The 23,530-nt window shown below is 41.5% G+C and overlaps 1 protein-coding gene across 1 annotated transcript in view; it reads right to left on the bottom strand.

The window, feature by feature from the left end:
* Positions 1-23,530, bottom strand: part of ADAM12 (ADAM metallopeptidase domain 12) — a 164,414-nt gene that overhangs the window by 110,833 nt on the left and 30,051 nt on the right. The window lies entirely within an intron of this gene.

The following is a 23,530-nucleotide window of genomic DNA, read 5'->3' as shown; positions in this document are numbered from 1 at the left end:
ACTTTCTGAGCATCCCTGTGTGGAGAAGTCCCTGGGGAGCTTGTCACTCTTGCTGCTGTAGCAGCTCCTGTCACTGGAGGGCACACTGCTGCTGCTTTCACAGCCTCTCACAGCCTCAGCTCAGCCAGTTTGGGATATATAATCTTTTTTTTCCCCTTTAAAAAAAAAAATAAATTATCTCTCCAAATTATCTGAACGTTCGGGTCTTCCTTTACTAGATTTCTGACTGTTAAATTGTGCAAGGAAAAAAAAAATCTCCAAAAGTAAGAAGTCAAGAAAACCCAGAGTTTTTATTTCCTGCAGTATTCCAGACAGTGTAACTATTCATTAACTTTAAAGCATACAGTTTAAAATTCTGTTTTTCTTTTGGTCTCGGCTTTACATCCTGGAGTTCATTTAGCCCCAAACCAAATCCCTGGCTCTGATTCTATGCTTAATATTAGGAAAATCGGGCTTCCATCCACGTAGGCTGTTATGCTTATTCAGCATTTCCTGTAGGTACTTGAGGAAAAACCTGACCCAGGTAAATCTCCTTCCTATGGATATGCACTGAACCCAAAAAAAAATCCTTTTTCACTGTGTCTGGGCTCCTCTGGCAGAGCTCTCTGGGCTGTTGAGCATCCAGACAGTGTGAAACACTGAACTATGGAACAAATTGCAAAAGAATTAAAAGAAAAAAAAAATCCTAAATGTTTAAAGCTCACAGGGTAGAAATAACAAAGCAGTGAATTCCCTGAGACTACCTGTCTTATGCAACCTCTGTGTAGCCTAGAGGGGTAATTGCAGCCCTCCATAGTCCTGTCACAGGATGAGGGAGCCCTGGAGAAGGAGACCACAGAGGCAAATGCACAAACAGATTCCTCCAAAAAGGGCCCTCTGTGTGGTTTCTCCTTCCTGCCACAGCCTATGAGATGTAAATTTGAGCCACCCAGGGCCAGGAAATACGTTTCACAATGCTGATGGTCTCCTCGGTGCTTTTGAAATCATATTGTGACCCATGGCTTGGAACAGTTGGACACAACTACTGGAGAAGCTTTTTGGAAAGCAATTTCATTAGCACACAATATTGGCCTGACTGCCTGAAAAGTCAATGGTAAAACTCACAGTGATTTTAATGAGAGAAGAAGTAGGTCAGTACTGGAAAATCTCATGCACAGCCTTTATATTCTGTCACTGATTCCTTGTGAGCCCCAGAGAAAGAGGAATAATTCTGAATCTCCACTAGCAAAGCAGGGAAGGCAGTTTTCCTGCCCAAGTTGGGGTTTTGTACAATCTGTAGAAAAGTCCTTTACAGCATAAGAGCTTAACTGTGACACTTGCAAATAAATGGCAAATACATCTTTGCTGTTGCCCCAGTATTTCAGACCACCTTGCTGCAACAAGTTTCCTTTAAAAATAAAACAAGCCCAAAGTAAAAGGAGTTCAGATTAAGATATTTTAGAGTCTATGTAACAAGTTGCAGGTAGATGTAGAAGCTGCTGGAGGACACACAGGAGTGTCAACAATTCCCTGTCAGACACTAACGGGATCAATTCTTAATTCCCTGCCCAAATGAGGTTCTAACACAGCCCGTCCTGTTCAGACTCAGACGGTTTCTTAGCTCCATTTACAGCCTGAGTTTGTCTTTGCCTAGAATGTTATTTGATCCCACATACCTCCCAGCCCAGCCCCTGAATGCTTCATTTATTAATCTCATATTATTTCCTCTGCAGGCAAACGAAAGGATTCACAGCTGATGATCTGGGCTGGTTGTTAAACAGCTGGGTTCCCTTCCAAGCCTTTTCCACGCTTTGCCTTTTCCCATCTCGGGAGTTCAGCTCCAGCTCTGTTAGACAAACTCCTCAGCTAAAGGAACAAATTAAAACACTGGAATCCAAACCACTTTAGATTGGCAACCTCATGCAATTGCTGAATCTCCCTAAGCCATAACAAAACTGTCATTGAGATCAGACCCCTGTTCCCAAAGCCTTCATGGAAGTTTTCCATTCTGGCTCGGCTTGTCACGTCGCTGATATCCCCACGTCCTCTCAGTGCTGAACACTCCAGCCCTGCTCCAGTTACAGACTTCACCAGCACAGAGAAGGACCAGCACTCCCTGCAGGGCTCTGATTTACTGCACAACACGGGGCTGTGGGTTGAATTCCCCACTGTCCCCAGGAAGGGGACGGTCCAGCACTGAGGAAGATTCATCGGTTCACTTGGTCAGCCTCAGAAAGGGCCTCTGGAGAAAGAACAAGTGGATCTAAACTGCAGGTCTGCCCCTCAATATCACATAATTCCCCTCCAGAACTGCATTTCCAAACCAGGCAGACATAAACTTCAGGTCTGTCCTTCAAGGTCACAAAATTCCCCTCCAGAACTGCATTTCCAAACCATTAGCTCCCTACCAGTGAGGAGCATCACAACAGAACATCTGATATTGGACAAACATGGCTAATTCTCCAGGGAATCGTAATTGTGACAGTGAAATATGATGATGGACGAGGTCAAATACTTTCTTCAAAGAAACACGTTTGAAAATTATATTGCAAGCTTGACTTAGACAGATTGCAGGGAACTGATCCAGCACTACGGTCAAAGATATTTTTTCCCCGAAGAAATCAGTCACTGCACTACACAAGACTTTCACAGAAACAAACACAAACAGAAAAATAATTTGATGTTTATTCTGACTTATCTTCCTGTGTTAACATCATTAGGACTTGTCCATACTGGAATATCAATCAGATCTTGTATGCGTTTTCTTCTAATACTAGATGAGGTCTTAAAAGATAATCTGAAAAGTTCAAGTCAAGTTAAAAACCCCAAAATGTTAATATTGTAGATAGTCCTCCATCTATAGATAATTTGTGCCTGAGAAAGGAATATTTTCTATTCAGCAGATAAAAACACCTTACATATTAAGAATGGATTGTAACTTTGCTTTCAGGGAGCCTAATATTTTTATGCTTAGATATCATTCAAATTCAACAGGCCACAAAAGTTCACCCAATATTCCATGTCCCTGATCTTTATGTTTGCACACTCAAATGAGTAAATTATGGTGTTGCTTGATAAAATTCCATGACATAACAGTTTGCAAAGGAATCACAGGAATGTAGGAGTAGAAGGAATCACCTGGTAATAAACATTCACTTCGAAAGGGTGCACATAACATCAGCTCTGCTCATTTGAGGTTGAGAAATTCCCAGAATCTCATAATAAACCAGAAGCATTCAGAAAAGAAGCCTAAAAACCAGGAAATCTGCTGTGCCACAGATGGGCAGCAGCAGAGATCAAAGATATTGTCACTGTCTCAGATCCCTCCATCAGCAACAGATTTCCAAGAGAACACCCAGGCAGCCAAATTATCTGGAGATATTTGTACTCACACATCTATTTGTATTTTATGGGAGAAATCCTATGTTGCTCTCAAAATAAATAGGTATTTTAAAAACAAAAAGTATTTCACTGAAACAAATTTCTACAGATGAACAATCTGGTCTAATGGAAGGTGTCCCTGCCCTTGGCAAGGGGTGGAATGAGATGAGCTTCAAGGTCTCTTCCAACCCGTATCATTCTGTGATTCTATGACCATATAGATAAAATATTAAGCATAAATTAAGTACAGTGGCAACCAGATGAATTACAGTTGGATTTCATTATCCACATCCATCCAGATGTTCTGGAAATGATTCATTATAGATACATTCTGTAACTATAGAGATAAGGAGTGGAACTAAATGTCTGGAACACATTTTACTGATCACATCAGGATTCAAAGGTCTTCAAATCCAAGCAGGTTAGTAGCCACGGACACTTGAAGAAAATATTCTCATATAGTGTCATTCTGGCAAGCTGATGCATACATTAAAACACATAATAAGATGGAATTTATTTAAAAAAGAGGTGTTGGCAGCTGCAAGATGTCAGCTGTATTTGTAATAATAAACCATCCTTCTGGGGAGACCAACCCCCCACAATTTTCAGTAATTAATACAACCCCCAAACTAAGTCAGTAATGTTAGCCAAGGGTAATAACATGAGCATATTTTGTTAGTAGAACATCATTTATTTTGCTTTTTTCTGGCACACAACATTATTGCTTACATTCTTTTATGGCATCTGAATTTGTATTATGGACCTACATGCTACTCCACCCTAAAAGCACAAGAGCTTCTCTGTACACCATGAAATGTCTATCATCTGTTCTTTGGACATATCCAGCTTTCATGTTGGATAAAGGAGCTTTATTTCCCCCTGCAATGAATTCTCCCCTCAAAAATGTCCATTTGGAGAAAATATTTAAGCACATCAAGCAGCAAAGTGTGCTAAAAATCTACCCTTCCCCGCACAGGGCCTGCTAAAATCCTGCTGAACCACTGATTACTGGAGACTCCTCCAGGGCTAAAAAAAAGTTCCTTGTAAAAGATAAAGAAAACTGAAATTTCATATTAATACCAACAGACTTTGATCGAGCAATATATCTACCAAATGTTATTCCAGTATCACATTCTAAATCTTTGTCTCGAAAATGATGTGGATTGTCAGAACTTCATACATAAATTTATCAGGGCCCATCTTTAATTTCATGCAAATGACAGTCCTAAATGGCCCTAGTAAAATAGTCATTGTCTCCTACTGTCATAAATTTCAAACTTCTTTCGGCTTTTCACGAACTCAGAAGATGAATGACTCTAACTGTTCTCATCACACACTGCAATGGCCTTGGCCTTGCACCGTACTCCTCTGCTGAAATATTCAAGTTCCAACCAAAAAAGTTGATATCGAGGAAAAGTTTGAGCAGTTCTGAAATAAAATGCCCTATAAAGTTGGGAAATTAAATGTTTTAACATGCTCTAAATGGACCTCTTACTTCCTAGGCACAAATGTGTGCCATAGATGTGGCACCTGGGGTTTAGTGGTGGGTTAATGCTGGGTTAATGGTTGGACTCAATGATCTAAGAGGAATTTTCCAACCCTAATGGTTCTATTATTTGATATTCAGTTCAAATTCATGATTATTTTGGAGCCCCTTAAGCTGTACTTTGAATAATTTGTTACCTCTAGGGTTTTGTCCAGCTTTCCCATTTCTGTTACAATAATGACACTTTCTACAATCCTTCCTGAAAAAATTACTAAATGTTTTCCTTCAAAGTCTTTCTTCAGGAGAAAAAAAAAAAAAAAAGTGGTTTCTAAGACTTTATCCAGAAATACTTCTCTCCAGGACAGAAAAGCAGGAAGCCAAAGGATTTCCCAGCTCTGCCATCCTACATATTTACTGACCCTGTAGTGGTAATAAATGTGGTTGAGTGAGTTGATCCGTGGCCAGGCTGTGATGTGAACTTACTGGGACCCAAACATGGCCATAACTTGGAAGACTACTAACTAATAGATGAGTCTAATGAGTCCATTTCCATGCTAGTTCTCTCTCAGGATTAAAAAAGAACCTGCCAGGTCACCAAGGGCAAAGTATTGGTTCTTGAAATGCAACCAGAGCCGGGAGTGTTAGGTCATAGATATAAATAGTTCAAACCAATTAGTAGGAGAGAGGTTCATTTACTAAAACTTCTACATCTAAGCCTCCTGCAGAGCTTCTGTGGCTTCAGGGACACGAATCACACATGACAAGGACCTCACAGCTCTTGTTCTGCATCATTACAGAAATTTCCCTATGGCCTTTCAGGGGTGAGAGAGTCAGAAGGGAAGGTAACTGTTGCCTTTAGTTCACTCAGGCCCCACAGAAAAATCACAGACTCAAATCTTTCCATAAAAACATTACAGAAGTTGGCCTGGGAGGTCATCACTATGTAATTAATACTTGTAATACAGAATAGACTTACTACATGGATGGTTCAGGGTCCATATAAACACAAGCAGTGAATTCCCCTGAGTCACGACAACAACAGATAGCCTTTGAGGGAATGCAGAACCAGCAGAGTATCTGTGACTGCTCTTAAAAATCAATTATTAATTTTCAAAAGGGGGAAAAAAGTCAATGGCAGAAATGAGTGGTACCAGGACACCTCTCACACACAACAGAATAGAAACAGAAAAAAGCAAATTCACTGCTGAGAACATGAAGATGATAAACAAACCACGACTAAAGAACCACAGGGAACGAGAGCTAGCGTAGAGCATCATGCTCTTTCCAGTTTATGCACAGAGAGATTAAAAAATTATTTCTTAACCACTTGTCAAAGCCTTTATTTCAGAATAAGTGTGTTATGGTCCTTCTGCATTAGGACATCACTGCTCAAAATATACTTCTGAGTGTAAATATAAGAATCAGTCTTTAAAATCATTTTTTTTTTTTACTTTGATGATAGATGTATCATAAGAAGCCTCTGTGTCCTAGCAACAACATAACTCTTGCTAAACTCAGGCAATTGGAAAATCAGTCAAATTCAGACACAATTAAGATTAAATGTCATAACTGGCAATGTATGAAAAATACTAGGCCTTTCCAATTTAACTCTTTTTTTTAAATTCTCATCTCCATATCTTTTGCAATGATTCATGCAATGACATTAGTAATACATGGAAATAAATTAGAATTGACTTTTGCTACAGTATCTGAATAGCACATTGGTGCTATTCTAAGCATGTCTGAGTGGAGTCCCCATTCTTCTCTGAATCAAACACACAAAGTTCATAAAAAGCATGAAGGCAACCAAGGTCTAAAATGGGCTATTTTAGTACTAACGTCACATCCTAAACCCTTTTCTCAGATTCAAGCTTTCTAATTTTTCCTTGACTGGATCTCAGCTCAGCCCCATTGTCAAGCCTTTGTTCATTTGAAATGAAAGAGATTTAAATTAGATATGAGGAAGGAATTCTTCCCTATGAGGGTGGGGAGGCCCTGGCACAGGTTGCCCAGAGAAGCTGTGGCTGCCCCATCCCTGGAAGTGTCCCAGGCCAGGTTGGACGGGGCTTGGAGCAACCTGGGCTAGTGGAAGGTGTCCCTGCCCATGGTAGGGGGTGGAATTGGATGGTCTTTAAGGTCCCTTCCCACCCAAACCATTCTATGATTCTATAATTTGCTAGTGGGTGCTAAGACTTCTCTCGGTGCTCTATTTGAGAAAATCCTGTGTTTCTGAATGCTGTTTTCATCCCTCCTAAATATAAGGTTTTCTATTTTCCCATAGAAAACAAAGCTGCTTCCTGTTTGACATAAACTTCAAGAATCAACATCAGTCAGCCAATTCTGGTATCAATAAAATTGTTTCTTCAAGATCCCAGAGAAAATTTAAAATTGCACATTATTATAGAATCAGCATATTTTCCAGACCCTTAAGTTATTAGGTTTCATTTTACTTCTGTGTTTCAAAGTGTTTTTTTCTTTACCACAAGTTTTGTAAGCAAAGGATCTATCCAACTTATTCTCTCTCTTTGCTACCTGTTGTCTTCCTCTCTACCTCTTCTCTTCCTCAAAAACATCTTTTTAATTAGGGAGCAGAAAAATAATGACATGAAGAATCCACAGGAACCTTAAATTAGTAACGTATCCCCTGATCTAACCTGTTCTTCCTGGACAATTTTTAGTCAGGAATTATCATGTCATACTAGTTTCCTTATACATTCCTGACATAATTTCCTAAAGGAAAAGACAGTTTCCCAACATCCCCTTTCAGTCCCAGCTGGGCACTCTACCTTGTACCTGGTGTGCACCTTCCAAGGTTAAAGGAATGAGCATATTTTAGTCCTGTCAATAGTTGCACTGTCAATCACATCCTTGGCATTCATTCTTTGCTTGGACTGAGGCATTATCTTAATTTTTCCTTATCTCTGGATTGCAGTAATCCCTTCCTAATAAATTCTGATCTCAGAATCCCTCCTGGAGTGAAAACCAAAACAAGTTTCAGCAGTCCAGCTGGGTGCATTTCCTGACTTCTAGGGCTGACCACAACGACTCTGGTTTTATTAATGACAGTTCCTGTGCAGCCTTGCTGGACAAGAAGGGTTTTCCATAGAAGATTCCTATGGATATATCCTACCTGAGCCTTTTTTCTCTGCCATCACCTACAGAAAGCACACATCAGCCCCTCCCCACTCCTCAGCCTGCTGTGAACAGCTACAAGTGGTGTCCAGGATGGAGCACTATATGGGATACAGGCTGTGTGTGTAAACCAGGGGGCTGTCACAGCCTCCTCTCGTGCTTTTTGGGGAACACCTGATTTCATACCTGAGTGCAAATTAGGTGAGTTAACTTTGTGACCTCATGATATCAGTAAACCTGTCAGCATCCAGAGTGACTATATTCCTGCTGATTCCTTACCCTCATAGTACCAACACCACCTCTTGGATCTTCCAGACTATCAATCACAACTTCTCTACTACCTTCATCTCTATTTCACACACTCTTTTTTCCTCTGTTATCATGTCAATAGTTCTTTTCCTACTGATCTCTTTACATGTCAGTGCTAAACTTTTACCAAAGGGATCTCCATTTCCCCTAAATGCCCCTTTCCCCTGAATAAGCAACGATGGTCAGAGTCCTACTTCTCTGCAGCAGAAGACTCACCCAGCTCAGTTCTCTCTCTCTGTATCCAGTTTCTCCCTCAGAATCCATCATGTTGTTTCACCACCTTTGCTCACAGAACTGTTAGAGACCATGACAGTCTCATTTAAGGAGTTTGTGCTCTGTGTCTGATATTCCTATTAGTTAACTTTTGTCAAACACATTTCTGCTAACAATGCAGAACTCCAGAAGACTTAACTGGGTTCTGATCCAGCCCATGTCTAAAGTGAGTTATGGATTTATATCCAAATGGAGACACATTTGTGTTCAGTTACTCACAAGGTGCTTTACACTCCCAAAAGTTAAAAAATACAAACTTTTTAATAGCCAAGAGCTAAATTTTACGTTGTCTCATTCACCATCAGGCCAGTTTTGTTGCCACACCGTGAATCCAACATGTCACATGTGAGCCAAGGGTGGCATTCCTGAGAAGTGACCATTGGTCAGAAGCCTCAGCCTGTCCATGTTGGTGTTGATATGAAATCGTAATCACAGATAAAGATCCTGCCTATATCCCACATTTCCACCTTGTACATTTGCTTAAAAACTCATGTGTAACCTACACACAAGTCCCTTCCTGCATCCCTCTTCCAACAATTCTAATAATGCACAAGAGCTACATGTGTTTTACAATCCCACAACAGTTCCACAGCACTGCCCAAGGCAACTGTCACAAGCAGTAGCAGACTCTGAGGTGATGCCTTCAGATAAAGTAAGGAGGAGGAAATTGCATCTGGCTGATGTTCAAGATTAATTCCATTTTTAAGGTAAGGAAGAGCTCAGGTTTCAGACTGCAATCACCAATGCATGCTGATTTCTTTAAAAAATATACAGTAATGCAAAATTTTTGAATCTCGTGGGATCTGCAGCTCTTGGAGATGTCATTTATCATCTGCTGAATTTTCCAGACATGCCTGCCCTTGCATGGTCTTCAGGAAACGGAGGCAAGACCCACAGAGCTGAGATCAGAGCTCAGTCTCATGCTGTGTGTTGAAAAGTTTACCTGCATGGAAAAATCCATCCCCTGCCTTTACAGAATCACAGAATCAATTAGGCTGGAAAAGACCTGTGAGGTCATCGAGTGCCATGTCCAGTTGTTTCTTAAACACCTCCAGGGATGGTGACTCCACCACCTCCCTGGGCAGCCCCTTCCTCTGTCTAATCACCCTTTCTGTGAAGAAATTCCTCCTGATGTCCAACCTGACCCTACCCTGGCACAATTTGTGACCATTTCCTCTCGTCCTGTCCCTTGTTCCCTGGGAGAAGGGCCAGATCCCCACCTGGCTACAAGCTCTAATGGGAGAATTCTGGGAAAACCAACAGAAGAGGGATTTTCTCCTTTCAGTTCTACTGCTGAAAATGGAAATGTTTTCCTTCTGAACTGAAAACAGGTAAGTCACATCCTGCTCTGATACACCTCTAATTCTCTTAACAGTAGGTGAGGAAACATTAGTAAGACCTCCAAAATTCCCCCCAGCTCAGAAATTTCAGCAGAAGCAAAAGCCCTGGAGATGTGGTTTCCAGACATTGCATGATCTTCTGTGGTCCCTCTGCTCTTGAAATAATTTTCACTCTTCTAGAACTTTGTAAAAAATATGCATAAAGCAGCAAAGAACATTGGAGATGAGAAAAGCAACCATGCCATGATTAAATGTGTATGGTAATGCCAGTGCTTCTCAGGGAAGTACAGAAAAAAACAGCTGGCTATTAAGACCAGGAACACAAGAAAAGGTATCTACCTCTCTTCAGACTTGTGATATTATAAGGAGAGTTTCCAAGGAGAAAGCTAATATCACTGTAATATTACTTTTCCCAGGAAAATATATATGTTTTTGCAGAACAGGATTCACTTCTGAAGCTGAACCAACAAGTAAATTATTCATAAGAGAAGAGATAAAAGACAGAACATTTCTCAGGCTAAAATATTTAGACTCCCCCAGCTCTGACAGTGTGATCAAACTCGTACTAACTGGGCATACTGGGAATCAAAATGAACCCAAATTAAGTGGTACAAACTAGGCATATAAAATACATAAAGTTGACAAAAATGAGAGCTCTCCTTTACCTTTTCATCTTTCATGTTGAACCAGTTCAAACAGAGCTAAGCAAAGATGCAATTAGTCAGTGCTCTAACATTGTGCTACTTATCAATATGTGAGTGTAACACCTCAATAAAACAGGATGCTCAAAGGGCTGCTAAATGTATCAATATTCAATTACCCAGTGTTAATAAAGCCATTAAAAGAGAATTAACAAGGGTTTACTTAGGAAGTATCTCTGTCTGACATTAGGTGGCTCTTTAAACATTTTCTAAAGAAATACAGTAAAAAGCTATTAAAATATTTATGCAATGCTTGCATTAGTTCTGTTTAACTGGCATAGCAGCAATAATAGCAGCAGTTTTAAACGCCTTGCTTCTCAGCAGCACATGATTATCCACTAGTTATGAGGGATAAATAAATTCCCAGTCTTAGAATTTTAATGCTTTTCATTATAAAGAAAAGGTCTCCAAATCCTTCATTAAAGCTCAGAGCGTCACCAAAATTGGATGCTTCCAACTGTTTGTTGAGGAACTGATATTACAGTGTACTGCAGCAGCATCCTGGGCTGGAGCTTGTCACCAAGGCTCTTGTCTGCTCAGGTGGCCCCAGTGGAAAACTAGGTCTTGCCCCAAATTTTTGTGCTTGTGAGTTCAGGCAAAACCTTCCTGGATTGCTCAGAAAGCAAAGGCAGATTATTTCATTCAGAGAGATTGTGCTGGTGCAGCAGTTCTGGGCTCTGTGGCTCCTCCTCTATTCCCCAGTAACAAAAAGCCTCTCAGGACTTGTTAAATTAGCCAATGTAATGAAGTCCAATTCTGTGTTATTTGCACAGGGACTGGAAAAGATTTCATGTTTCCATGTACATAAACAAAACCTGGCTCAGCACACCAGGGACTTAAGAGGTTTATAAAATATAAAAGACATTCACATTAATCTGTTAAACAATTCATTCTCTACCCTGCCCTTTCCTACTAAGTGGATTCATTACTTATAAAAAAATATATATTTGCTGCTGGCTCTTATGCTGATGGTGACTCACTGCTGGACCCCAACCCCTTGGGGCTCTCTGGGGGGACAGGGATGCTGCCCTGGGGCATTGGGCTGCTGCCACCAGCACTGGGGACAAATGAAGGTGCAAGTATTTTCTCTCCCTGTTATTCAGAGGATTTGGGTGCATGGCAATGTCAGTTTTGCTGTAGAAGAAGGACAGAAAGTCTTCGTGACTGCACCTTTGATCTGAATTAAATTATTAGGAGGTGTGGAAACAAAACAAATGAATTCACCCCTTGGAAAATAAAAAATTAAGCAGTTTCTCTGATGCTGCTCAGACAATGATGAACATTTTCCTTCTAGGAATTGCTAAGGGACAATGTTGGTTTCTTGCAGAACATGTTGGGCAAACTTCATCAATATAAACCCATCTTTACATTCAGGTATCTGTGATTCCTCTCAAGGAACTCTCGTTCGCAATTTTGATGGACATTCCTCTAAGTTTGTATAAAAATGTATAATTATTTTCTGAAAATAACAGCACTTATTATTTAAAAAGATCAAACAGGTGCTACTAAATACAAACATCCTAACAAGAGCTGGCTTTGTTTTATCTTTAAAAAGACCACTATACCAAATCACTAGGCCTCTGAGTTCAAAGAAAGTCAAATGCATGCCCTGCTTGAAGATTATCCACATGATAGTTTGGAAAGACATTAACTTGCCACAGTTTACATCCCCAAAATAAAGATGACACAACTCTTCTGCAAACAAAGAACAAAATCCAACCCAAAGGCGAATAAAAGTTAAAATAGCAGCTACTTGCTTTTGATTGCTTTGTTTTCAGAAGGCACTAATAGCTCCCCGCTTCTGTAACAAAACAATTAGATCTTTCTAGTGCATTTAGTTCTCTCCTACCCAAATATTTTGTTTCAGAAGCATTTATGTTACAATCACTGCTGGGATTTATGCTACCTCAGCACTATAACCCAACTAATACTGTGATTTTTTTTATTTTGTATTTGGGGGTTTTGCTGCTTATGTAGAGGTAAGAGATATATCCCACATTTCACTCCCTGTGTAGCATTCAAAATCACTGCTGTTTCGTAGGTCAGATTTTTATTTGTCCAGCTACAACTGCCCAAGCTATTAAAGGGGTCTGTGGAACTTGTTAAACTGTTGTAGCTTCCACCTACCCCATTTCCAGCTAGATTAGTTTCAAATCTAATCAAATTATGATACACCTACAGGCACCATGTGATACTTGCCCATTTTTCAGCCGCATGCAAGGGGGTTGAACACTCTTATTTTCATTCTGAGTCCTCTGCCAACTTATGGCACAGTCATCTTTCATGCAGTGACTGCAAGAGCGTCTCTTTAAAGCCCATTTCCAGCCAGGGGACACATCTCCCACAGGAAATGGTGCTGCACTGGACTTGACACATATTGGAGAGAAACAAATGTGTACATTGGATTTATGAGTCACCCCAATACATTTATTAAGCGTTAAGTTGTGCTTTTACAACTGGTCTTCATCAAAGATATTTCATCTCCGAGCCAGAGCGTCATCTCTTCTAATGACTCACAATGAAGACTCATTCCATTTAGCTTGATTTTACTGGCTCATCAGCCTCTTGTTCTCTGGGGGCACAGTTGTTCTTTTCAGCATGTTCAACCCACAGAGAAGTGGCCATTAACTAGAGTTTCTCATTATGTAAGAATCAGCTAATCAAGACTGACCAAGAAATAACTGATGTTGTGATTTAAGAAAGGGAGACATCTGCTTGGAATTATCCAGCCTGCTTTTTCAAAACTGATAAGGCATTTACTGCCTTAGAGTTCAATTAGAGCAAGGAGAAACAATTTTGGGGGATGGCTGGGGTAATGTGGAATTTGGTTTACCTGTCACTTGGGAGGGGAAGGGAGATGGAGAGCACAAAGGGCAAGCAAAGACCAGTGTTGAGGAGAAAAGGCAGAATCTGCCTGTAAACCACAAGTCATAGCAGGCAGAAATTCTAAGCTGTATACGTGGGGCTGTATGTAATGTAAAGAAAACTGTTATTTCCACGGTTTTCAGAGATGGAGCAAATGCTAAGTTGTGAAAATATCTCTACTTCCATTTCCTAATTCCCTTCAGTGGTTTTCTTGTTTTGGTTTTTTTGTTTGTTTGGTTTGGGGTTTGTTTGGGTTTTGTTTGGGTTTTTGTTTTTTCTTTTGTGTTTTTTAATTTATGTAATATCCAGAATAAAACTAACAATTATATGTAACAAATTCATGTCTCATGTAAATGGGGAACCATTCCCCTGAACTCAGAGTGGGCTGTGTATCTGTATTTCTGATTAATTCGGTGAGAAATCTTGCTTTACTTTATTTCTAAATGTCATATACAACTTTTCTGAAGCCAAAACTTTACTTATTTTGATCAGAGCACAGAAAAACTGTTATAAAACATGACCTTTTCATACCTAAGCGCTAGCAGGATATGCTAGGCAGATAAAATATGTAACATGATAAAGACTGCATTGAAACTGAGCCCTGACTGAACATAACTCTTTTTTTCCTTGGGGAAAGCAAGAGCATCAGATAGGAAGAGGACAGTGTGCTTTTCCTGGACTGAGCAACACAGAAAGTGCAGATATGTGGGTCAGATGAAGGAACAGGCAGGCTCTGCTCCCATCCCAGGAGGACTGGGGAAACAAAGATTGCCAAGAACAGTCCCATTTCAGGGGAACATTACAGCATACTCAAATTACCTTATTCATACAAAAAGTACATTTCCACACCAGCCAGGTACTCGACTTTTTTCACAGCTCCTTCAAATGAACAAGTAGCAGGTAGTAAGATAAAAGCCCAGGAATAAATTGGACCAATTTCTTGAAGGAATCTGTCTGGATTACTGAGGCCAGACATCAAAGAAGGGGAAAAAAAGCACCCTATTGCCAAGCTTATGTTTCCATATATGTATTTCCTCCCCACTCAGGCCCTTCATATAGACTCTGCTTTTTGCATCAGCCCTCTTGGCTGATATCTCAGTGCTCATACCCTGCTTTTCATCTTCTAAATGTGAACAAATTCATCCTCGAGGCTCTGCTGGAGGGCAACGAAATAAAGAAATACTGTGATCCCTCCTTCCCCTGCGGGTGGTGGGAGGTGACCTGGCCTGGACACGGCTCAGCACCTCCTGGCCCACTGTGCTCTGCAGGAGGGGATGGGTTTGTCCAGCAGAGCTTTCTGCCACCCTCTGCAGCCTTGAGAAACTGCTCTGTCACTTGGAAAGGAACTGAAACTTTCTGGAAAGACTCTCAGATTTAACATCCAGGAAAGTATCTGCTTCTCCTCCGAATTCAGCCCTACACAGGAGATTCTTGTCCTTACGTACCTGTCATCTGGCTTTTTCTCTCTTTACATCTTATTTTTTTTTTTTCAGTCTGATTCTCTCCTTTTCTTTCCCTTTTTTTTAATTTTTTTCAAGAGGCAGAGCTTGCCTGAGTGGCTGCAGAGGCACAGCTGTTGCAGCAGGCAGCTCTGCAGACATGCCTGCTGCCTGAGTCACACATGCCGCGCTCAAAAAATGGAAAAGAAACCCTTACATCAGTGGTGTTGAATCCTGTCGTGCCCAAAGAAACATCCAGAAATCACACTCCTTGCTGACACTTCTCTCTCCTGCTTTCCCTCCTCCTTCCACGGACTTAGAGAGAGAGGAGGACCCCGATATTTTTGGAGAGGGGGGGGTCTGTGCACAGTGACCACCTCAACTGCACCCCCGGCAGAAAAGAAACTTAAAATGCTGACGGCTGCCCTGCTGTGCCTGTGGGAATTCATGTACACCTGGAAATCCCTCCCAAAGGAGTTCTGAAAAAGATTAAAAAAAAAAGGGAGAGAGAAAATAAAGAAGAAAAAATAAAGAAGGAAGAAAGGAAAAGAAAAAGGGGGAAAGAGGGACAGATTAGACCGAAATTTTTGTGGAAGTTCCTGCACTCACTTGACTGAGATTTTTAAAGGAAACTAAGGTATGAACTCTTCATGAGAACAGGATGACTTGTTTCTCCTTAGCTCCTTAAAAAAATTCCTACACTCAGTGCTTCATAAATCTTTGTTCTTTTAAGGCTTTGGGAATGTAAAAGCATCTCCTCAGGACCTCAAAATACAAATCACGTGGGACAGAGTGTGTGGGGAAGAAAAAAAATCTTCTTGACTTTCATTCATCTAAACTCCATGACCGCAGAATGGCAAAACTGCCAAACCTTAGGATTTAAGCATAACTGTGACAATATTATCAGGGGTTTGCTTTAGATTTGGTTTGGTTTTGGTTGGTTTGTTGGGTTTTTTTAAGCTTATGAAAAAAAACTTGAGGACACGAATTTTCAGTGTCCGAAAAAAGAAGGACATAAGGACCTCAAATACCTGCATCTTGCATTTTTTTTCCTTTTTTTCTACTGTTGTGACTTTTTTTCCCACTTTGTTCTGATATGGACACATACTGCCAGGACACAGGTGATTCTCTTCCTCCTGCTGCTGTTATGTCCCTTCTGCCATCCACCACACAGATAAAATCCTAGGGGGGCAAACTCAGGAAGTTCAATTACTTGAACCATAGAATCATGGCAAGGTTTGGGTTGGAAGGGACCTTAAAGACCATCCAATTCCAACTCCTTGCCATGGGCAGGGACACCTTCCACTAGCCCAGGTTGCTCCAAGCCCCGTCCAACCTGGCCTTGGGCACTTCCAGGGATGGGCAACCTGTGCCAGGGCCTCCCCACCCTCACAGCCAAGAATTCCTTCCCAATATCCCATCTAACCCTGCCCTCTTGCAGTGTGAAGCCATTCCCCCTTGTCTTGTCCATCCAGACCCTTGTCCAAAGTCACTCTCTAGCTCTCCTGGAGTCCCTTTAGGCACTGGAAGGGGGTCTAAGTTTTCCCTAGAGCCTTTTCTTCTCCAGGCTGAACAGTCCCTACTGTCTCAGCCTTTCCTCATAGGAGAGGTGTTCTATCCCTCTAATCATCTTCATGGCCTTCTCTGGACTTGCTCCAAAAGGACCATGTCCTTGTTCTCAGTACCCCAGGGCTGGATGCAGCACTGAATGAACTATAACACAAACAGGTGCCAAGAGCTGCAGCAATCTGACCTATAGAAAGTCCATCACAGAGATGTTTAAAGGAAACAATAAGGTGTTCTTTCCCTCTTAGATATGTAATTTGTGCCTTGGGGATGAATGTGCTGTGCCCAGCCCTGTGCCTCGTGGAGATGCTGCTCAGCTTCCCAGGCAGAGAAGCAATATTCACAAATGTTTCTGAAAAGCAGGAGAATTCTCTTGGTTTTGGCCTGATATCTTTACATGTGTTGTGAAAAGGAGATCAAACAACCCGGGCAGTGCTGGGGCACCGACAGTGCAGAGCAGAATTGAGTATTTCCCCTACGCTGCTACTGAAACGCTGCTTGTTACTGTCAGAACAAATTAAAAAAAAAAACCAACCAACCAGCCAAACAAACAACAAACCAACAAGAAGAAGGCTTCTGAAACTTGCCCAAGGAGCAGATATCAGGAACACATGAAGAACCCTTGGGAGGTTTGTCAGCAAAGCTGGGTCCAGCTGGACCCACCCGTCCTTCTCCTGCCAACCTGCAGGACGATCTTGGACATGAGATGCTCCAGCACCATGTGGGCTGGACTTGGACTATCAGCAGATTACAAGGTTTCCAGAAAGTTGTTTTTATCTCTTGTCTCTCCCCTAGTTATTAATTTAAGCTCCTAGATGATTGCATTCTGTCTGTGTGCTCATTATGTTCAAGATGGGCTGACCTCAGCCTGCTCACAGAGGGAGCACACATTCCTGTTTCCTGATAGCCAGCTCTCCTCCCATCCTCTCTGCTGAGCCATGTCAAACTGAAATGCTGAAAACCTCACAGTCTGCAGTGCAAAGGGAGATTAAAACACAGTTCTGAAAAATATCATATTCTACTGCTGCAATATATTCAGAGAGCAAAACCTAAAGCACGCTAATTTTTTATTAAATTGATTCCACCAGCAAGTATCTGCCTCACTATTATTGTTATATCTTTAATTGGAAGGGCCAGCTCTAGGATTGCTCCTACTGACAGACAGTGAACAAGCAAAACCTTGTGTTAACTTGCTTCAAAGCTGTCAACTGATGAAGCTCTGGAAACTCAGGAAAACAATTGTGCAGAGAAAACAGGACCTGTCCTATCCATTGGACTAATTTTTTTGCTATGGGAACAAGGTCTGTAGTTCTGTGGAACATACAGAAATTTCTAAACTTCTCACATTTCGGTTTCTCCATCAAGAAAGAGCATCATTCTCTCAGTCCTTTACACACACCCAGGCTACAGAGCAGCACTGGCTCTCCTGACCCCACAAATGCCCCCAGAGCCAGGGTTTGGGCTGTGAGTAGGACACAGTCCTCTCTTCTCTCCAGGGGACTTGGCACAGCCCCAGTGTCCCACTGTTTTATGGGGCATGGGAAGAGAAGAACTTGACCATGTTAGAGATTATGACATTCAACCACAAGAAGGTCTTGGAAATACTAATTCCAGTCTTTTTATCCTCTCCACTTCCAGCATCTTATATCAGGATATATTTATATTTTCTCATTGTTCCTTTCTTTTGATGTATTTATGTAAGGAGTTGGAACTCTTTATGTTTATGGGGTTTGGAACTCTATGATCTTTAAGGATGCTTTCAACCCAAGCCTTTCTATGATTCTGTGGTTCTAAGGAGGGAAAAAAACAGACCAAGAAAGCAGCAGTTTATCTCCTGATGGAGCTGAACCCTTTCACTTCCACACACAGTTCCAAAATGGCACAGCCAAAGGTAGCCTCAACCACACATTTGCTAATGCTCAATCATAGAACAAATCTTGGTGTCTCAATGCCCACCCTAAATATGCCATCCTTAGACCACAAAAATGTGGGAAATACCTGTACCCTCAGAGCCACAGACTGATCATTCCTGTAAGCAGTGATAGCTGAACTTTCACATTTCACTGTCATTTAGACCATTTGACTGTTGCCATTGCAGAAAGGAAAAACCCTTACTTCCATTAAAGTGAAACTTTTACTTCAATTACAGTGAAATCCCAACTGTCAGCTCACTCTGAAACGCTGCAGTACAGCTGCCAGCTCCAGCACTTGCAGATAAAACAGGCTGAGGTCACAGTTTTTTGGCAAAGCTACAGCACAGAATTATAATTGTAAGTATATTCTGACAGGTCCCAGCTCTCTATTTGGGATTTGTTTGTTTAGATTTGTTTCCTCTATCACTATTTCAAAGCCATTGATTCTACATAAGCAAGTCAATTCATTAACAAATCTCGTCAGCTATTTTCTTTGGCACTGGAAATGGGTTGTTTCCCTGTTAAATTAATCCAGCTCCAATGTCACTTGAACACCAATCAGGGCTCCTATTCACAAAGATCAGGCAGAAAAGAAGAGAGAAAGACTTCTTTTCTTCTAACCACAAAAAGAATATAAAATATTTCTGAATGCTAAAGCCTCATTGGAACAGGTCACACCAGCACCATGCATTAAGATGGCTATTGCCTGCTTTTCAGCCCAGGAAATGCTGCTGGAGCCTCCTCAGTCCTGGAGCTGAGGTTCCAAAGTGACCTCCAACACTGGGCCATTCCATCCCAATATATCCTGGGCACTGTGTCTCCATGAAGAAGCTGTAAATGTGCAAGGGGGGACAGTCAGAGATGATCTAAACCTCTGGAGATGTCTGACATTCAAAGGGATTTATACGATAAGATAGAGGCTTATACCGTGGCCTGAGGTGGATTTTGCCTCCTGATAAAACAGAAGAATTTTTACTGAGGGACTAAAAGGCAGCAATCTAACTTTCTATATTGCCTTTTTTATATTGCTTTGTTAAGGGTGTGCTATAAACCTGACAAAAAGGAGCATAAAGTTATGGGGAAATGAATAGTGAAGTCAGCTTCTCTAAAATATTCAAGCTTTTTTCTTTCCATTTCTATGTTCCCATGGTCACTGCCAGGGGCTCATGAGCCACAACCACACTGATGTCACCCTCACTGCTCCCTCTGCAGAGCTGGACAAGTCCCACCAGGAGGGAACTGTCCAGGACACACCTGGAATGCTGTGGATGTCTTCAGGGCAAAGCCATCCTACCTCCACACTCACCCTGACATGCCCTCCACTTATCTCAGCTTTTCATCTTCATCTGCTGCAGACTCAGGTGCATACAGGAGTCAGCACTGAAAAAGCTCTCTAACATCTGTTCAGAGTTATATTTCTTTGACATTCATAATTATGACCTTTGTCAGCAAATCATTTAAGCATGAAATTAATTTTGAAAATCAGTAATTCCACTGACTTTACCTGGATTACTCATATGTTTAAAGTTAAAAGAACACTTAAGTACTTTGCTGTATACAGACCTATTCCTGACAGAGTGTAAAATGTTTCCAGTCCCAGAAAAACAGCCAGTAGCCACATGCTGTTCCACTCTCCAGCTCAGATCTAATCTTACATGGGTCCTGTTTCACTGACACAGTCATGAACCTGCTCTCCTCCAAGACCCAAACGCTGCAATCAGCTTCAAAGGAATTTATATGTGCATAAAATACTGCCCCTTGCACAACAGCAGAGCATCAGTATTACTGATGTAATGCACACCAGCACAGTCAGCTGCTCTGAAAAGTGGTTTATTTTGCAGCTGATCGATGATTTGCTGATTCTGGAAATCTCTCCATATGACAAGTGTTTCTAAAACATTTAAGGTACTACAGAGCTTAAGGTTCTCAAGAGTGCAATCATCTTTTGCAACTAAATCATAGTAAGAAATGTACTTCCAACGCGAACTCGCAGCTTCTCTGCCCTTGACAAATTGAATTCACTGCAAATAATTTTAGTTTTGCAATTATGGATGGGCAGTGCCTGGAAATTAATCACTAAAGTATTTAATGAATATACACAAAAGTAATTTTAACAGCTGCAAGCCATCCAGAAGATTTCAACCCCCAAGCTGCGAAGTCAGGTACCAGTAACTCTTCCAGAACTAAGAACATCCTGCCCAGTACATATGAACACATCTTGCTGAGCCTAAATATCAGAAAACACCAAACTGACGTTAAATTTTTCCATAGATAACAGATGGTTTAACACATTGCTCCCCACTTGGGGTTGCCTAATGCATCTGCATCATGTTTTGAAATATAACTCAAGGCTTGGAAAATCTCTAAGGTTTTCAATAAATGCAGTTTAATGTCAAGACTACTCAAAGCAGCTGTTCCTCCTAACCATGGAAAGTCACATCCAGGTTGGTTTTTTTTTTGCATGACCCAATGCAGAAATTAGGTAATTTAGGGGTCCCATCCACCATTCTCCAAGGAATAACATGTTTTGCATGAAAGCATTATAAAGTAACAGCAGAAGTATCAGAGCTTTATATGTGTTGCTACTTATTACTCAAGGAAAGGTGTTTGTGTTTATGTCTCTACTCCTACCTGCTGCTGATTTAATGGCCACTCCACTGCTCAGCAGCAATGCTTTGAGCTGCATATTCCACACCAACACCAGGAAGATGGAGCAGGCTGGAGAAGGCAGAGTCTGTGTGCACACCTGCAGCCTTGGACATTCCCAGGAAGCAGGATTTGAAACACCTCTCCCTTCTCCAGGTACGTGATGACCTTCTCACACCCCCGGAGTCCATAACCTACGAGGTCCAGTCTGACCTGCTGCCACCAGTTGTTATCCCCCATGTTTGCTCTGCAGAAATACATTCTCATTTCTCTCCTGGGCATTCTTTCTCACTCCATCACCCTGCAGACCCTCTGGAATAAGCAGTGTGCCCGTGCTGGTTGTTTCATGCCCACAAGGCCTCACCTCCTCTGCCACCACTTGTCATTCAGTGCCAGTGACAACGTGCCCAACACCAGCGTTACAGGCAGAAGAAACTCAACCACCAACTTCCACAGACAAGCACAGAGGCCTTGGAATTGTTTTCCTTGGGAGCACAGACCAGTCCTGCAGGCCAATGAATGGTGTTATTTACAGAAACAGGTAAAAAATGACCTACATACACACCCCAAAAAAACTTCTGCAGGGACTTGCAACACTCAGGGTGTTACTCCTCCTGAAAATCAAAGCCAGGAATGCTAGAGAAAAGGGAGAAATGGTTTTGTAAAACCATAACCAACTTCTTCTGTGGTTTGGTGTCTACGAACTGTCCCGTGTGTTACAAATGCCAACCACAGGCAAGACTAATTGTGCCATCCTACAACACTACCTAGGAGCTCCTGCTGAGAAACCTCATGTTGTCAACACCATACACAACTCTTCCAGAATGCAAATCTTTTGGTGGACACCCCTTTAAACTTAAAAAAATAATCCCAGTTTACCCCAGGTAAACTAAAAAACATTCCCTGATGAACACTGTATCTCTTAAGCAGCAGATCTCAACATCTGCAACTCCAGTTAGTCAGACAGAACCCACAGAGGTGATTTACTGCACTTTCACATCCTACATTAAAGAGGTGGAGATTGCATCTTACAATCTTCTAAATCTGACTTTATTACAGGTACAAGGGAGTTTGGTATGTTCAGCAAGGCCTGTATTGGCAGTTTTATGTTCTTTTAATCGCTGACATGGAATGTAAATAGTTTCCTCAATTGCTGCATACTTCCCATTCCTGAAGGAGGGCACACCCTTTGACAAAGATTAAGAGAATATAAAGTTAAACCTCTGTTTACTAAAGGAATTAAATCCTCCTCTAGTTACTGGAATAGAGCAACCTGTGTAGGGGGGATCCACACACCCTTCAAGGACAGGTTCCAAACAACCAGGGAGCATTAAAAATAATAAAAAGAAAGCTCAAGATTTGGGCTTGATGTCGGATAATAAAGTGAACTGGAATTTATCACAGCTGGGCAATGTTAGAATTCACCCAAATTACTGGAAATAAAAAACTTTTTTTTTACCCCAGAGGACTAAAGAGGTGCCCTGTTGCTTTCCACTGAAGTTGTCCATCACTAGCCCAAGGCAGCACAGGCTTGGCCTCCCCTGGACATTTGCTTTCATAAGCACATTCCTTCCTCTTAACACATAAACTGCATCACTTACATCTATGGTCTCTGTATTACACTAAAAAAATACCTTTGTTGCTCTTATTCCCCAGCAGGGAAACCTACAGAACACACAGAGTCTTGGGAACTTTTATAAAAAGCTTTCCCTAGGTTGGGAGTGATCTTTGGTTTTCCTTTGACAAACAGCACGTCATTGTCCTGCTCTGGATTCCCACAATATACTCTGGAGATTCTCTTAGAGGAGAAGCAGTTGAACAGTTGGGGGGTAGACTAAGACTTTGATGACTTTTTCCATTTGTCATGGACTTCCAGAGAAGTGACTTCACTTCTGGATGGTTCTATACCCCTTTAAAAACTCTGCTGGGAGTCTACAGCATCTCTGATATCCCTCTCTGAAAACGTCTGCTCATGAGGGGAGTTGTCAAGAGCACATGGAAGAAGATGCACACAAACAAGGGCTCGAGCTCAGCTTTGGTCACAGGCCTCATGAACAGCACAAACATCCCATCATCAGCCCCTTGCCAGCAAACCCAGAGAGCTCCTGTTTAAAATTCCAGCAGGGGTTAAGCCCAAAGTCTTGACTCATCTTCCCTGAGCAGATGCCCATGGGTACTGCATGGAGCAAAACATGGTTGCAGGCAGCCTTAGGAGTGATGAGTCCTCCAAAAAAAATTCCAAAGGCTGTAGGATTTTCCACATTGCTATAAATAAAAGGACTAACCACAGGGAAGGAGGACGAATCCAAACCAAATACACAGGAAAACACTGAGAGGCAACATGTCCATTTCTAGCCCCACATAAATGCAGACAGCCATAGAGATTCTTGCTTTATCAGCAATGTGCAAACACACATACTCCAAACTGGAACAAAACTGTCTTGTTAGGGGACCATTTATAATGGACCAGTAGAAAAATTGGCCCTGGGTTGATTTTAAA

The sequence above is a fragment of the Manacus vitellinus genome, unplaced genomic scaffold (assembly GCF_001715985.3).
Source record: "Manacus vitellinus isolate BGI_N305 unplaced genomic scaffold, ASM171598v3 scaffold_40_pilon, whole genome shotgun sequence".
Taxonomy (NCBI): Eukaryota; Metazoa; Chordata; class Aves; order Passeriformes; family Pipridae; genus Manacus; species Manacus vitellinus.
Note: the sequence above shows the minus strand (reverse complement) of the source record. Positions and strands in the feature narration are given on the sequence as shown.